Below are 16,754 nucleotides of genomic sequence, written 5' to 3'. Positions count from 1 at the left end.
CAGCGGAGGCAGAAGAGACCCAAACAGTCTCCCTTAGTTGAAATTACAGAGCTGGAGTCCAGAGAGACCAAGACAGTATAATTTACAGTACAGAGAAAAGTGCTGGCAAAGAAAGAGCTACACAGAGAGCGAGCTCCAGATACCTGGAGAGGGTCCCCCTTGAGTCTTGACATAGTACTGACCTGCATGCATGTAAGGAAACTATCGATGGCCAGGGAAAGAACCGCCCAAAAGGAGAAGGGGGAAATGATGCAAGCACACCCAGGGATGGGACTTGCTTGCACTCCAGTTTGTAATCCCACCAGTCACATTAGGAAAACCTCATAATCTATTGTAAAGTACTCAGAAGGCTTTTGCCTCAGTCATTGGACAAAGTTATGACTTAGATTAAAGACTACTTTGGTCCTGCCTAACAAAGCTTAAAAGCAAGGGTCAAATGCCTTGAAAAGATCAAATGCCTCCCAGAACAAAGTCCAAGATTATTTGTAGGAATACAAAAATATCTAGTTCCAGAAAAGAAGTATTTACAATGTGTGACGTCCAGTAAAAAACTACCAGGAGTGAAAAGAAGCAGGAGCACAGCCCCCATAATGAGGAGAAAGACCAATCAATTGAAAGTGACAGCACAGTGACCCCGGTGACAGAGTTAGTAGCTAAGGGTATTGAAACATTTATTATAACTGCATTCCATACATTCAAGAAGGCAGAGGAAAGCTTGAAATTATGGAGACATGGAAAATATTTTTTAAACAGACCCAAATGGAACTTCTAAAGATAAAAAATACACATATTTTATTTTTTAAATACTGTACATTTAGGCAACAGGGCATAAATAGCGAACTGGAGTAATGTATTACTATTGCTTTCTGCCTCATTTAAGTGTACTTTTGTATTTTCACTTTTCCATAAACTTCTCAGATCCCCTCCTGTACTGCAGGATACAAATCTGAGGAAATCACTTAACTTTTTTTGAGTCTCACTTTCCTCACTTAGGAAATGATGATAACACTTCCCTGAAGAAACACTGTGAGAGGTAGAAATAATCTATGTAAGTCATTGATCAGTAGTCTTAACAAATATGCGTGTTTATTGCTTCCTTTGCTTTTACATTAAAATGACAAGCAAAAAGAAAATAAAACATGAAGACCACAAGGTGACAAGAATTTCCATTTATATATTTTGAAAAGCACAAAACTATTTTTGGTGTGGCACTTTCATTTTTTTATTGTGAATTATAATACATATATAGAAAAAGCACAAAAATAAATGTACCACTCAACTAATTTTCATAAAGTAAACACTAATGTACCAACTATTCTGGCCAACGAAACAGGAAGTTGTAGGCACCACAGAAAGTTTCCCTCATGGCCCCCTCTTCTTATCTTTATTCTTTCTTCCTCCTCAGAAGTAATCACTATCCTGAATTCTAGCATTATAATTCAGTTTTGCTAGCATTTGAGTGTTGCATAAATGGAACCATACAATATATGTTCCTTTAAAATGGGTATTTTTCTATCAACACTGTGTTTAGGAAATGTATACTTTACTCTGAGAAGGGCAACTCCAGGGTGGTATGGACATGGAAAAGGCAAACTGAGGCAAGAAAATACACAAGGAATGCAATGAAATATGTTATCATATTTCATCAAGCTAGTAAGACACGACAGGCTGCTCAGTAGCTGAGTTTACTTTCCAGCATTATAACTTCTGTATAAGGGTTGCAAGAACCAACCACAGCAAGGAGTATTCAATGCAGGAAAGAACAGAGCAGGTATTTATCTTCCCAGATACTTTCCATTTCTTACTGTTCTAAGTTCTACTCATGAGTAGCTAATTCTCCAGCACTAGTAAACTGAATTATCTGACCCCTTGATGGCATTCAGGAAACCAGATAATGCCGTGAAATATAATGTGTAGAACTTGAAACTAAGGATTGATATCTTTAATTCAGTTGTAGAAAATTCTCAGGCATTACTTCAAATATTGCTTCTGCACTATTCTCTCTCTTTTTCTAGGATTCCAATTACACGCATGTGAGACCTTCTTACTGTATACTCCAGGTCTTTATCCCTCTCTTCTATTTCCCACATTCTTTTGCTTCTCTGGGTTTCATTCTAGATATTTCATTCTGGTCTATCCTCCAGTTACTAATTTTTTGTTCAGCTGCTTCTAATCTCCTTTAACCCTCAAACATTGAGTTCTCAATTTCAAATACTTTATCTTCCAATTTTATAACCTCTTGGAATTTTAAGATTCACTAGGCTCTCCCCCAAGTCCCCATTCTGGTCTTCTATCTTCTTGAATACATTAAGGATGGTTATTTTAATTGTTATGTATGATTTCTCCATTATTTGAGGCCATGAAGATCTTTTTCTGTTGTCTAATTTTTTCTGTTTTTATTTCTTATTGTCTTATCACTTCATATGACCTGTTACTTTAATTGAAGGTTATGCACTGCATAAGAAAACTGTAAAAATTCTAGACCTATAATGATATTATGTTTTTACAAAAAGGATTTGCCTCTGGCGGTTCCCTAGAGGCACATTCAATCTCTCAAAAGCAACCATTTTCAAGGATAAGAAAGCCAGAAAATAGCCTTCTAAAAATTAGAGTAGCAGAAGTAAACTTTTGAGCACTTACTAGGTACCTGGCTCTTTGCATACACTATTTCTTTTAATGACACAACATTCCTCTAAGTAAAGTATTTTTGTATTTTTATCCTCTCACTCAAAGTGAGAAAGCAGAGAATCAAAATGCTAACGATTTACTAGAAAACACACCTCTAGATGCAACAAAGAAGAAAATTCAAATTCTGTTCTGTGATGCCAAATACTCTGCATCATGCTCAGCCTCCTCTAACCCGCCCTCAACCTGAATGGGAGGGATCTGGTTGCAGTGGAAAAAGTCATTGGTATTGCCTAATTGTTGGGTAGAAGCCCTTCTAAGATGCCAATGCATAACAGGCAGCAACCTATAAGTTGCTTTAAAATAGAACCTGGAGAGCAAAGTAGAAGAAAAGAACTCAACAGACCAGTACTCTGTCATGAGGAAAACAAAATCACAGGCTGACTGAATGAACAGTTTCCTCTGGGACAGATCTGTTTAATGCGTCATAGTAAAGTCCCTCCATTCAACTGCTCCCTGGTAAGAATTCTTGAAAGCCAACCTCCTTGTATGCTTTGGGCAGCTTTGTGCCAGCTTGAACTCTTTAACTAGACATTCTCCTCCAGATTCAGGTCCCAGTAACTAAAATTACAGGGGAATTTACAGCACAACGTTCCTCCTCTCATGTGGTGGAAAGGAATGGGAAAGAGTTTCATCATTCGTTTTTAAAAGACGATTTAAACTCTTTCAAGACCATCCTTTTTATTAGACAATTTATGGAATATTTTGAAGAGGTTCAATGAACTCCATTAACTGAAACTTAAATCCAAAATAATTTCTTCCCCCTAAAGGAGTTTCATAATATTTATTTGATTCTCACATCACTTAGCCTATGAGTCACAATTTTTAAGAGGCAGTTTGGTTAGGTATCTTATTTGACCTTAATTTAATATCTTAACAATAGGCTGCTGGGCTCAATAATTACTTCCTCACTGGGATACACTCCTCCTTTGAATGCTCTGAATCTTTCACAATAAGCAGGGTTGAAGGTCTGGATGCTTCTATATCTACTGGTCTTAGATTCTCAGGGTTTATATTATTGAAGGTTTGAGTAGTTTCCAAGAATGCTGCTGCATTTGAGATCTGGATTACTGAGTTGGAAGGTATTTCAGGGTGATATCATGGTAGCCTGAACCTAAATAAAAGAATTCAAGTGATTGTAAAGCAAAAGGAAATAAATGAAGGGAAATTCCAAGTTTGAGAAATCTGAAGAGCAAGTAAATCACTGACCCTGATTCTTGGAATTAAGTCACTTCTTATGTGGACTATATGCTGATTACACATATTTCACGGGTGAAGGTAAAATCAAGGAAGGCTTAAAATATGAGTCTCCACTGTTACAGCTGGTCCTTTTCCCAGTAGCTTCAGTGCTGAGGCTAATGGCTAAAGAAACAACAGGAGGTTCAATGAATAAGAGATTGTAAAAGGACCTAAGCCGAATATAGAACAGAGGAAGAGGGAAAAAAATGTCCCAATGAAAAATAATAAAATCTTCAAGGAAGTACTGAATATCCTCCACACATCTACCTCCTCTCAGGCATGATATTACCAACCATGTCACAGAAGAGAGAGAAGTGTAAAAAAGGAATAGAAACAACCCCAAAATGCTTAGCCACTCCTATGTGTCCTGGCTAACTGATAACAGTAACTACCAACCAAACTGCACACTGTCACAATCTCAATACCTCAAGGATAACATCACACCATCTTTAGAAACAGAGAACATTTTTTAAATAATGAAAGCAAGGAAGCTGTAACTATATCATGTATATCTCTTCTCACATTTCTATGAAGTATTTCATACATACATAAAATTTATATAAAGGTCAGTGGGGAAAAATACAATAGCAAAAAGACCCATAAACAAATGTTCATAGTGGCTTTATTCATAATATTCCCAAACTGAACACAACCCATACATCCTTCAATGAGTAAATTGATAAACACATGGTAGTGCATTTCAAATAATGGAATACTACGTAGGAAAAAAGAGAGAGAGCATGCTAACCTCTGATAAGTCCCGTGGCATGTATGAATCTTAAAGTCAGTATGTTGAGTGAAATAAGCCAGACATAAAAGAGTACAAATGAGATATCACTTACATAAAATTTTAGGAAATAAAAACCCTTAAATCTATAATGAAAGAAAGAGCTCAGTGGCTGCCTGGGACTAGGGGTTAGGGGTTAGGGTTTAGTATGGCTATTAACTACAAAATAGGAAACTGGAGCGGGGCTGATAGATGTATAATATATATTGATTGTGGTGGTGGTTTCAAAAGTGAATACATTTGTTAAAACTCATTGAACTTCACATTTCAAAAACGTATATTTATATGTAACAAAATTATACCTCAATAAAGTGGGGTTTTTAAACACAATATATTCAACTTGGAAAAGAACAAACCAAAAATTTGAGTATTCTCTTTAGAATCTATTCACATACCAGTAAGAATAGGTTAAAAAAAATACAGATGTAGTCAAAATATTGGTTGTGTAAAGCTACTGGAATGCTGTTTTATGTGATTTTTTAAATCCAAAAGTGAGGGAGAAACCTCTTCTCCTTGCCAGGCTCTGCATGGATGAGTAGTTCTTTTTGATCTACATGGATCAAAAGTTCTGTTGATTAAGTAATAATCAGATGTTACACACATTAATTTCTCAGCCTTCTGCTAGGAAGGCCTCTTCCCTCAAACTATGGAAAATACTGGGCAGCAATGAACACGAGTCCCACCTCCTATCTTAAAGGTATAAACCAAAACAGGCGCATCCACAGTCAACTCTATAGACAATCATCCCACTCCTCCATGAGGTTAAGGCTTCTTTTGCTAACAAAAACAAAATAATTGACAGAGATGACATCCAATTATAAAATTTTTCCTTATCAATCGGGACATTGGGAGGCAAGTTTCTCCTGTTCTCTAACGAAGATAGTACAACGTAGCAAGCATGAAAAAATTATCTTCACATAGCACAAAATATAAAGACTGCAGAAAAATCTCATTGTTTTGCCTCTCCCCTAGTTAAAACTTAAATTATCTGGCAGGAATAGAACAGACTAGGCTTTGCTGTACTGTGCTATTCCTTGTGGTTAGGGTTAAATAGTAACTAATACTATTGAAAGTTTACTATATATCAGGCAATGTTCTACATACTTGATGTCCACTAATATTTTTTAATATGCACAACAACCACAAAAGGTAGATTCTACTACAGTCACTATTTTGCATATGTAGAAAGTGGGATACAAAGAGGTAAAGTAAAATCACTTACCTGAAGTTTTACAGCTGGCTATCGGTGGTGGGATTCAAACTTAGTCTATCTCCACTTTCCACATTTTTAACCACCACATTATATACTGCATTGTCATTTGTCAAATGGACAAGGCCTTGATCTGCCATTCAAGGGTGTCTACATTCCTGCTATCTGTCTCTTTTTCTGTCCTTGCAGAATCATGTGCTATGCCAACTCAAAAGGCATGGTGCTCACAGGCATAGTGCTAACATCTGAGTCTCCCAGAGTAGAGAGCTCACTGTCATAAAAAATCCCCAGACACCACTCTGAAGGAGCCATTTTACTTTTACCTGATATTTAAGAGGTTCCAAAGGTACATTCTAAATGAGATAGTTATTTCTCTTTCTTTCCTTATAATCATAAATAAAAAGTTAAAATGTGCAGATCACATAGTGCACTAAGTGTAACAGTTTCATACTCTAATTATTATAACATCTAACCAAATAATTATTCCAACACCTATTGCCCATTTTAGACAAAGAAGTGGGTTTTGAAAGGCTAAAGAAATTGATCAAGTCAAGTATCTACTAAGCGGAAAAGCTCAGGGTTAAAACATGTTCTGTCTGATTCCAAAGCCCACACCACTAATCATTACTCAGTAAAGATTAAACAACATAAGGTAATTCACTTTACAACCAACTATGACTGTATATGGGGATAATGCTAGGAAAATTTTAGGAGGAGAAGGGTAACCAATGGCTGAATCTGGCATCTATTCATTGCCTTTTTTTTTCCTACTTCAAAGAGTAAAAATCTCTGAGGTAATTATGAACTGTCTCTTGTTTCAACAAATACTGGATGACTTGGTTATTTGGAAAATGCAAAGATAGATACCTATTCTATAACTTTCCTACCTGAGAATCAAGTACAAACAAATACCTGAAAAACATGCAAGCCATACTGGAGAATATTTAGCCAAAAGGATTTTGGGGTGTTACAGCATATCTTTCTACCCTCAAATATTCACCATTGTCACTCATAGGATACTAGAAAGCTTTGTAAATATTAAATGAAAAAAGAGTCCAATTTTACTTGGCTCTACATACTGACCAAGAGGAAGAGGGGTGGGAAGGGATAAACTGGGAGTTCGAGATTTGCAGATACTGACTGGTATATATAAAATAGATGAACAAGGTTATACTATATAGCACAGGGAAATACATTCAATATCTTTTAGTAGCTCATAGTGAAAAAGAATATAAAAATGAATATATGCATATTCATGTATGACTGAAGAATTATGTTATACATTGGAAATTGACACAATATGTAAACTGACTATAACTTGATAAAAAAAAGTTTAATTAAAAATAAATAAATATATACTGACCAAGAAAATTTTGTTGCCAGCTTGCTTCAGTTCCCTTTTGATTTCTGATATATGTCAAGAAACTACTATAATACTTTATATGGTATTACATGTTTAAATAATAGAAAGTGTTAAGTGAACAAATATTTGACCTGAATACATCCTAGTAACTTGTGGATTTAAAAGAAAAAGATTTTATTCATTAGAACATAAAATGGAAGAAACTGATCCTAGTAAAATTTGACTTTGAGATAACTAAGATAGTTAACTTTGAAAATGTTTGTCCTACCCTTCCATAATGACATTGGTATAAAGCTTTTTATCTTCGATTTCTACCAATCTATGTCACAAACATTCAAGATCTGAATCAATAACTATTTCAGGGGGAAAAAAATCAAATGAACAACCCTGAACACCAGTGGGCATAGGCAACAAAGTCTCAAGAGGCTCTTTCTAGCTAAATGACCAGGAAAGGGACAGCATAGTGATATAGAAAACTTTTAGACAACAGTGGCCCTACTCAAAGCAAAGACCACAAGAAAATCTGAATCCCAACCCCATCCCCACCAACTGGGGAGCCTAGTCTTTCACCTCAAGTGTCTGTAACCAGGAGTGTCTCTCAACTCCCACCATTCTGATGTCTGAGAAAGCCAACTGGGGAGCAGAGACTTTCATTCCCACCAGTTGGTAACAAGCTCCCTTCCAAGTGTGGTTTCAGTAGAAACCATGGGAAGGAAACTGCATTACCACCACATCAATCAGTAAGGAGGTACCTTCCCCGCTGGGGTGGTGTCAAAAGAGCCCTAGTAGAGAATCAGGAATTCTATCGTAATCCAGTTGTAATGAGATCAACCCTCCTTCTGGCAACCCCCACCCCTACATAGTGTCAGTGTCAGTAGAAGCCAATAAACAGTAAATAGTAATAAAGTACCTCTGTACTATTATTACTACTTTCCAAAGTAGAAGCCAATAAACAGTAAACAGTAATAAAGTACCTCTGCCCTTCCCAACCAGCATGGTGTCATGAACATGTAGTGAAGAGCCAGAACTTCCATCCTTGCCCAGCAATAGTAAGGAATCCCTAGACTGCCAGAGTGTCAAAAGAGGTTGAATGGGGAACTTGACTTCCACTCCCACCCCACAGTAATGAGGTGGCACCCTCCTCTCCCCAACAGCCCAGTGGTAGAGGAGGCCATAAAATATAGAAAATTTAATTCACAACATAATACCCAATACATGCAGGTACACTTAAAAATCACTCAGCATAACGAGAACCAAATCTCAATTTGAATGAGAAATGGTAATCATCGGACACCAACACCTAGATGACACAGATGCTGGAATGATCTAACTAGAATTTTAAAGCAGCCATCATAAAAATGCTTCAATAAGTAATTATGAACATGCTTTAAACAAATGAAAAAATACAATATCTTTGCAAAGAAATAGAAGATATAAAGAAGAATCAATACTCAAACTAAAAAACTCACTGGCTAAGCTCAAATGGCAGAATGGAAGTGACAGAGGAAACAATCAGTGAACTTGAAAATAAAGCAATAGAAGTTATCCCATTTGAACAACAGAGAGAAATAGACTAAAAAGAAACCCAAAAGATCAGAGGACATTATGCTAACTGAAAAAAGCAAATACTGTATAATTCCACTCATATGAGGTATCTAAAGTAGTCAAATTCATAGAAACAGAAAGTAGAATGGTAGTTATCGGGGGCTGACGGGAGGGAAAAAGGGGGAATTGTTGCTTAAGGGGTATAGAATTTCAGATTTGCAAGATGAAAAGTTTTGGGAGATCTGTTTCACAAGAATAAGAATATACTTAACACTATTAAACTATACACTTTAGACATGGTTACCATGGTAAATTTTACATTGTGTGTTTTTTTTACCACAAAATTAAAGAGGGAGAAAAAAAGGGAAGAACTCCTGACTCATGAAGACGGATCTCAAGAGCATTATGTTGAGGGGAAAAAGCCATCTCCAGTCGCATACTGTATGATTCCACTTATATAACATTTTCAAAACATAAAAAATTATAGAAGTGAAGAAGAGATTAGTAGTTTAGGAATGGTTGGAGGGAAAGGGGTGTGACTATAAAAGGGTAACATGAGGGAGATCTTTGTAGTGATGGAATAGTTTTATATCTTTATTGCACTGGTAGTTCCATGAAGCTATACATGTGATAAAGTGTCATAGAACTATACACATACTGTACCAATATCAATTTCCTAGATTTGTATTACACACTAGATATTTTATTTGTGTTTTTACTGTTTCAGTAACAAATCTGATATATGTAGTGGCCTTAAGGAATTCAAATTTATTATCTTGCAGTGCTGTATGTCACAAGTCTGGGTACAGTGTGGCTCAGGTGGTTCTTTGCTCCTGGTTTCATGGAGCCAAAATCAAGGTATTGGCAGGACTGCATTCCTTTGAGAGGTTCCAAGTTAAATCCACTTCCAAGCTCATTCAGGCTGTTGGCAGAATTTTGTTTCACGTGGTTGTGAGACGAAAACCTGGCTGTTGGCTAGAGTCATTCTTCACTTTCAGAGGTTACCTGCATTTCTTGGCTCATGGACTCCTTTCTTCATCTTCAAAGCTAGCAGTAGCAGGTCAAGTCCCTCTCACTCTTTGAATCTCTCTGACCTCTCTCTCTGATTCATTTATCCTCCGTTTTCCTCTTCCATCACATCTCTCTGATTTCAGCTAGAGCAATTTCTCTGCCTCCAAGGGCCCAAGTGATTAGATTATGCCCATCTGGAAAATCCAGGCTAAATGTCCCTATTTTAAGAGCCATACACTTTATGACATCTGCATAGTTCCTTCACAGCAGTACCTGGATTAGTGCTTGAATAATTAGGGGATGTGAATCTTGAGAAGACATCTCTAAAATTCTGCCTATCACAATTATGCAAAGTGTAAACATTGGAGGAAATTGCATAAAGGTTACATGGGACCTCTCTATACCATTTTTGTAAATGCTTGTGACTTTATAATTATTTCAAAGTAAAAAGCTTTTTAAATGCACAGAAGAAAAAGAAAGGCAAAACAAATATATTTTCTATGAAAAATATTCTCTACCACCAGAAGACCTACACTAAAAAAATACTAAGAAAGGTACTTCAAGTCAGAGGAAAATTATCTCAATTGGAGACATGGAATTGCAGAAAACAGAGACACTGAAAAGGGTAAATATGTGAGGAAAATTTAAGTTAATATTAACTTTATAGTAAAATTAAAATGATGTATTAGGCTTAAAATATAAGTAGAACTAAAGTGGACATCAATAATAGCATAAAAAGAAGGAAGGACTTAAATGGACTTCAAGTGTTTTAACATTTTTGCACTGTCAGGAAGTTTAAAAATACTGAATTACAGATGACACTAATGAAAGCTAAGGATGCATGTTATAATCTCTAGGGCAGCCACTAAATGACTGATAAAACAATATGTGTTAACAAGCCAGTAGAGAGAAAGAAATGGAGAAATAAAAGAAAATACTACATTGACTCAAAAGATAACTAGAAAGGAGAAATCAGGAATGAATATTAGGACAAAGAGAAAACAAATATATTAGCAAAAAAAATTAAATGTAAACAGATCAATATTCTAATTAAAAGGTAAAGACTGTAAGACCAGATAAAAAACTATATGCTGCTTTGGAGAAACACATTTAATATAAGGAGACAAGTTGAAAGAAGAGGATGGAAATAGAAAAACCACGTAAAATAACCTTCCCACAAAATAAGAAAACCTAATATAGCTATGCAAAAATCACGAAAAGGAGAGGCTAAAGAAATGTGATAGAGACATTTTATGATGCTGAAAGTGCCAGTCTTCCCAAAAGATGTAATAATTCCTAACATGTATGCACTAACAGCATGACAATAAAATATATTAAGTAAAAACTGGTAGAATTAATACAATTTGGCAAATACACAAGTATGGTTCGAGATTTTAGTAAGCATTTCTCAGTAACCAATAAAATAAACTAAAGTAAATCAGGAAGGATATAAAAGATGTGAATAACAAAGCTAATAAACTTGATGTAACTGATGTGCATAATAATAAACACTTTTAAGAATATGCATTTTAATGCTACAGAACATTTACAAAAAATTGTAAAATTTTGCATATAGACCATGCAGCTAGACTTAAACTGCAAAGGATTATAATCAACACAGAATGTTCTCTTACCACAGTGGAATTAAAAACTGAAAGTGACAATAACATTAAAAGGTAACTAGAAAATGGACAAGTGTTTGGAAATTAAGCAGTACATTTTTAAAGAACCCATGAGCCAAAGAAAGAAATTCCAATGGAAATTAGAAAATTTTTGAAGTGAAAACAACTGAAATATGGCATATCAAGATTCACAGGGTACAGCAAAAATTATACTTGAAGGAAAGTTTATAGCTTTACATGTACATATCAGGGAAATAAATGTAGGGTTAAAAGTCCAATTACATTTCTCAAGAAGTTAGAAATAGCAGAGTAAATGTTATTCTGTCCCTCTTTACTTACAAATGTTTCAAATCCCTGAGTTTTCAAACCAGAGCTTTCTAAATCCATGTATTCTTTGAAGAGACATCATTGTTGTTGAGTTTAGAGTGATCGATGCCACTATAAGGAATTCACCATTAGTCAATTTAGAAGATTTAATCAAAACCCCCAATTTGTATTTGCTGCAGTATTGCAAACCTGTTACTAGCATCTATATCATAAGGGGCTGTATTTTTGTAGTTTGGAATGCTGTTGTAAGTATTAACACATGTTTGTAAAGCTCTCAGAAGTCTATAAAAGAAAAGAGCAATATAAATGCAAAATCTTGGTTTTTCAAACCATTTACAATGTTCAGAATAAAAGAGAGAAGAGAAAAACTGAAATGTGAACTAAACCACAAAATTGGAGTGTTTACTTTTCTTTCTTCATTTTTAAAATAAGCAAGACTCAAAGGAATAAAAGATAAGCGTAGGTGTAGAATTTGTTTTCTAACTCATGAATAGTAGTTCTAAAAATAAGCTAACTGGCTGAAGAGAAACAAAAGATGCTCTTAAATAAAACAAGCAACTAATATTTCTCAAACTTGATAACAATGAGAAAGTAGATACCAACCTTGATCTAAAATTTGTATGCAAATTTCTTAATATTCATTCACCAATCCATTCATTCAACCAAACACTAATCCAAGAGATCTTTGTTAACTCTGGCCAGCACTGTGCTAAGTGCAAGGGGTACAATGATGAGCAAAGAGACAGGTGTTTTCTCTTCTCCATACTTATTATCCAGTAAGAGAGGATGGCATTAAAATAGTCAACTAAAGAAACAGGTAAGCACAAACGAGATTCTGTCTTATGAGAGAGAGGCACAGGGTGTTCTGTGAGCATGTAATAGGAGATTTAGTCCAGGGAGTAAAGGAACGCTTTCCCTAGAAAGTCTTATGTGAGCTGCAATATGTAAGATGGAGATAGGTTAATTAGGTCAAAGAAAGAAGTGGAGGGGTAGAGCTTTCTGGGCAGACAAAATAGCACAAACAGAGGCTTCCAGTTGGTGAGAGGGATCACTGGGGACTGACAGTGCAGCAGGATTCCAACTGGTCTTCTGGAATCCAATTTGTACTGCTTACAACAGGTGAAGTGATATTTTAAAAGGCCAGTGTGGCTGAACAAAGAGCACAAGGGGAGAGTGTGAAAGGGGGAGAGCTGAAGAGAGTGAAGAAGGTGGGATGGAGCTGTGGAGTTCGGCAGAAAATGGATCACAGGAGCCTCATAGGCATAGGTAAACGTTTTGTCTTTCTCCTAACAGCAAAGCAAAGTTACAAAGGGGTTTTAGCTGGGAAGTGGCATTTTTTAAAAATATCACTTCATTTGTTGTAATACAAATTGGGTTCCAGGAGATCAGTTGGGATCCTGTTACATCGTGTAAGTGCGAAGATGGTAGCTTGGAGCTTGGAACAATAGGACATTGCCTCCTCCCTGGCAGCCAAAGCTCTGCCCAATTTGAGTCCACTTCCCTTTACCAAATCTGCTTTCAAGGATTCCTGCCCCTGCCAAGCCCATGTGCTCACTGTCACCTACACAAATCTCTCCTATTCTTTCTTCCACCTTTTGCCATGTTGCTCCTTGCTTCACGAACATCATCTACAGCTTTCACCCGAATCTCAACCGTCTTACACACCCAGCAAGTTGCATCTCCCTCCTCCTTAGGACATTCCCACCCATAGCCAGATCTTTTTTTCTAAACACATGCTGGTTCTTTCTTTTCCTCTCCCTGGTGAAATTACAAGCTTCTTAGGGAAGAAATATGACTGTCATTTCTCTGGATTCCCCTATAAAACCAAGCACAAGGTTGAGATTAAGTGCAAAACACCCTTCACACCAAATTGAATCTCACTGCAATGAAACATATCCACTAGATACGGACAATAATTTTGAGAAATATTGTCCCAAATTCCACTTAAGACAAAAAATGATATTGTATGAGTATAAAAGATATTAGAGAAGAATGTTTTGTAACAGGTAAAAATCCAAGCCATCTAGAGACAGTACCCTTAACTTGTAGATTACTGCACCAGCTTGGCTTTTAGTAACTAAACATGTCCTTTTTGACTTCTCTACACTCCTGCACATGCCGAAATGCAGCAGCAGCAGCATTCGAACTTGGCCCTCAATGGGGCTCCTATTAAAGCATCTTCCAGGGCAGAAGGAAAGCAGGCCTTCTTGCACACATGCCAGGGTAATTTCCAGTGTGACCTACTTCTACTGAGTCCCCTAACTGGTAATTTTATAAGATTGCGACCGCTACATAAAAAAGGGTCAGAGAAACAAGTCTCATTAGGACACAACTTGCCAAGAACTCATCTCTATAATCATCTGTATATTTGTCCCACAAATTTTCAATAAAGCAATGACATGCTTTATATACTTAAATTTTTGGTGGAAGCTGGAAAGAGGTTGCACTTCATGAGACCTAAAAAGGGTCAGCCTGTGTGCGTAAGACGTAATTCCCAGCTTTAATAATGCTAGCTAACATAAATTGAGTATGTCAAGCAAAAGATGAAGTTCTTTAAACATGTTAGTTCTGCTAATCCCCACAGCAACCCTATGAAATAGCTTGCATTGTTACAAATAACAAACCTGAGACTCAAAGAACGAAGATAACTCACCTCGCTCAAAATCTCAGAAATAGTAATGATGGGGCCAGAACTCTGATCAAGGTTTGTCTGTCTATGAAATTGAAACCTTAATCTCAATTTTAGAACTCCCCAAACAGTGGCCACATATGTACTAGATGCACTGGGTAGGGCCTTGGATGACTGGTGTTCCTCTGATGTTTCCAGACCATGGCCTTGTTCAGTGTTAAAACTCCTCTTTCTTCTTTTTTTCTTTTTTTTAATTGAATTATAGTTGATTTTCAATGTTGTATTAGTTTCAAGTGTACAGCAAAGTGATTCTGTTATACATATATATATGTTGTGTGTGTATTCTTTTTCAGATTCTTTTCCATTGTATGTTATTACAAGATATTGAATATAGTTCCCTGTGCTATAATGAAGGACCTTGTTGTTTATCTATTTTATGTATAGTAATGGGTGCATGTTAATCACAAACTCCTAATTTATCCCTCCCTCTCCCTCGCTTTCCCTTTGGTAACCATAAGTTTGTTTTCTACATCTGTGAGTCTATTTCTAGTTTGTGAGTAAGCTCATTTGTATCTTTTATTTTTTTAGATTCCACATATAAGTGGTATCATATGATATTTGTCTTTCTCTGTCTGACTTACTTCACTTAACATGGTAATCTCTAGGTTCATCTGTGTTACTGCAAATGACATCATTTCATTCTTTTTATGGCTGAGTAATACTCCAGTGTGTGTGTGTGTGTGTGTGTGTGTGTGCGCGCGCGTGCGTGTGTGTATACATATATACACATCTTCTTTATCCATTCATCTGTCAGTGGGCATTTAGGTTGCTTCCTTGTCTTGGCTATTGTAAATAGTGCTGCTATGAACACTGGAGTGCATATAACTTTTCAAATTAGAGTTTTCTCCAGATAAATGCCCAGGAGTGGGATTGCTGGATCATATGATTGTCTATTTTTAGTTTTTAAGGAATCTCCATACTGTTCTCCATACTGGCTGCACCAATTTACATTCCCACCAGTAGAGTAAAAGGGTTCCTTTTTCTTCACACCCACGCCAGCATTTATTATTTGTAGACTTTTTAATGATGGCTATTCTGACTGGTGTGAGGTGATACTTCATTGTAGTTTTAATTTGCATTGCTCTAATAATTAGCAGTGCTGGGCATTTTCATGTGCCTGTTAACCATCTGTATGTCTTCACTGCAGAAATGTCTATTAGGTCGTCTGCCCATTTCTTGATTGGGTTATTTGTTTTTCTGATATCAAGCTGTATTAGCTGTTTGTATATTTTGGAGATTATCCCCTTGTCAATCTCATCATTTGCAAATATTTTCTCCCATTCTGTAGGTTGTCTTTTTGTTTTGTTTATGGTTTCCTTTGCTGTGCAAAAGGTTGTAAGTTTAATTAGGTCCCATTTGCTTATCTTTGCTTTTATTTCCATTACTCTAGAAAATGGATTGAAAAAAGTATTGCTGCAATTTATGTTAAAGAGTGTTCTGCCTCTGTTTTCCTCTAGAAACACCCCTTTTTATTTTTGAGCCACAAGGCAACCTGAAGCATCCCCTTTGTTGTTCCTCAGTTGTCTCAGGAGCTTCCACGGCTACTCATTACCTCTCCAGGTAGGTAGAAACTCTCTAGATTGGCATTCAATACTCCCACAACATTAGGGAGACAGAAGAGTGCTGGATTTCAAAGTCTAGTTTCAGCATCTCAGAGAAGTGCAATTGGATTCTGCTTTCCCCACTTGACAGATACATAATCTTGAGCAACTTAATTAACCTCTCTGTATCTCTGATTTATAGTAATACCTAACTTACAGGGTTTTCCTATTATTAAATGAGATACAATGTGTAAAAGTGCTTTACACAATTCTTGGTACAGAGTAAAAAGCCAAAAGCTTCACTGCTTCCACTATTATTTGTCCTATACACCATGTCCTCTTTAAACAAGCTGAATAGTTTGCTGGTTATTTAATTTGCCTTATGCTTGCCCACTGTCTTAGGCTGAGTTCCTCACAAGCATCATTTATTATAAGGATTTGAATGCAAGTAATTTATTTGAGGAGGTTCCGCAGGAAGGACCAATCAGGAGAGTGGGGAAGTGAGGCACAGGAATGGGCAGAAAGCCACTAGGATAAGTTAGTGGGCATCAACCACTCTGGGTAACTAGGGGCAGTCTCTCTGGGTATCTCCAGGAGATGATGTAGAACACACCTTGGAACTTTCCCATCTGAGGCGCGAGGAAGCTCTTGTCTGTCACTGATTGGGGCTGTTCCCAGGGCATCAGCCCTTGGTCCTTCTGGCCTGTCCTGCATGCTCACCAACCATGCCCCATG

Source organism: Camelus ferus, chromosome 5, assembly GCF_009834535.1.
Source record: "Camelus ferus isolate YT-003-E chromosome 5, BCGSAC_Cfer_1.0, whole genome shotgun sequence".
In the NCBI taxonomy this organism is placed as follows: Eukaryota; Metazoa; Chordata; class Mammalia; order Artiodactyla; family Camelidae; genus Camelus; species Camelus ferus.
This window is presented reverse-complemented; position numbering follows the sequence as displayed.